The sequence below is a fragment of the Apium graveolens genome, chromosome 3, assembly GCF_009905375.1.
Source record: "Apium graveolens cultivar Ventura chromosome 3, ASM990537v1, whole genome shotgun sequence".
Lineage (NCBI taxonomy): Eukaryota > Viridiplantae > Streptophyta > Magnoliopsida > Apiales > Apiaceae > Apium > Apium graveolens.
In genome coordinates this window covers 49452267-49453705 of record NC_133649.1, presented here as the reverse complement: position 1 = coordinate 49453705, position 1439 = coordinate 49452267, and the positions used below count along the sequence as shown (strand labels likewise).

At 40.8% G+C, this 1439-nt stretch overlaps 1 non-coding gene across 1 annotated transcript; it reads right to left on the bottom strand.

Annotated features, from left to right (window-relative positions):
* Positions 1-1087: 1087 nt before the first annotated feature.
* On the bottom strand, positions 1088-1194 carry LOC141715734 (small nucleolar RNA R71). Its single transcript, XR_012572485.1, has one exon. It is a non-coding gene; the product is annotated as a small nucleolar RNA R71 (small nucleolar RNA).
* Between the last annotated feature and the right edge of the window lie 245 nt (positions 1195-1439).

The following is a 1439-nucleotide window of genomic DNA, read 5'->3' as shown; positions in this document are numbered from 1 at the left end:
TTGATGACTATTCAACTTCTATCTTAATTGTGGATGTTTGGTAGAATGGTATTAGTACAATGAAAGTTGGCTTTTATCAGTTTCGTGTTATTCGATTAATGTCATAACTGTCACATGCTAAAGGTAATAACAATGGCTATAGAAGGAAGTAATAATGAAGTTATGATCTCATGAGTGTTTTATTATTGATAAATTGAAGTGTTAGTTAAGTGGTTAATTAAGTAGTTAATTATAGTTAATATTTAATCAACAATTTTAAGTGTTATTATCTTAACATTGAGAATTAATCATACATTGGTGAGTGAGTTTAATTAGACAATAACTTAGTATGAGTCTCTGAGGGAACGAACTAGAAAGTATTCTATATTACTTGCGAACGCGTATACTTGCGTGAATATTAGTGCGTGATTTCGCCCTAACAAGTTTTTGGCGCCGCTGCCGGGGACTCGGCGTATTTGTTTAGTTTATGTACTTACCATCATTGGTCATTAGGACTCAGTGATTAGGACGTAGTAGTTAATTACTCTTTTCGGTTGTGTTTCAGGTACTTTAGCAAGCGTTTATGCAAACTCGTTCTCGTGCTCGCAAAAGGACCTTAGATACAGCTGAGGAGAAAGACGAAGTTCTTGATACTCCGGAGAAGTTAGATTTTGAGGATTCGGATTCAGGAACTGAGCAGAAAGAACCAGTAAACATGGGAGATCGTATTGTTCAAGCTGATCCAGCTCTTATGGATTTTTCTCGGCCTAAAATTGATGACATTCAGTCAAGCATCCTTCATCCGGCTATTCAAGCTAACACCTTTGAAATCAAGCCGGGCACTATTCAGATGGTGCAGAATTCTGTTTCTTTTGGAGGAGCGGCAACTGAAGACCCCAACATGCACATAAGGAATTTTGTCGAGATCTGCAGCACTTTTAAGTATAATGGCGTGACTAATGAGGCTATCAAGTTGAGGCTTTTCCCATTCTCACTGAGGGATAAGGCAAAAGACTGGTTACATTCTGAACCAGCTGGGTCCATCACTACGTGGCAAGATCTTGCGCAAAAGTTTCTGGTGAAGTTTTATCCAATGGCAAAGACTGCTGCTATGAGGAGTGCTCTTACTCAGTTTGCGCAGCAACCTACAGAATTTATGTGCGAGGCTTGGGAACGCTACAAGGAAATGTTGAGAAAATGTCCACATCATGGAATGCCAGATTGGATGGTAATCACTGGTTTTTATAATGGTTTGGGGGCCCAATCTCGGCCCATGCTCGATGCAGCAGCTGGAGGCGCCTTATGGGCTAAAAGCTATACTGAGGCGTATAATCTTATCGAGACGATGGCTGCAAATGAGCATCAAAACCCAACTCAGAGGATGACGTCAGGCAAGGTAGCAGGTATTCTGGAAGTTGATGCAGCCACCGCTATTGCAGCCCAGCTCCAAGCGCTATCAA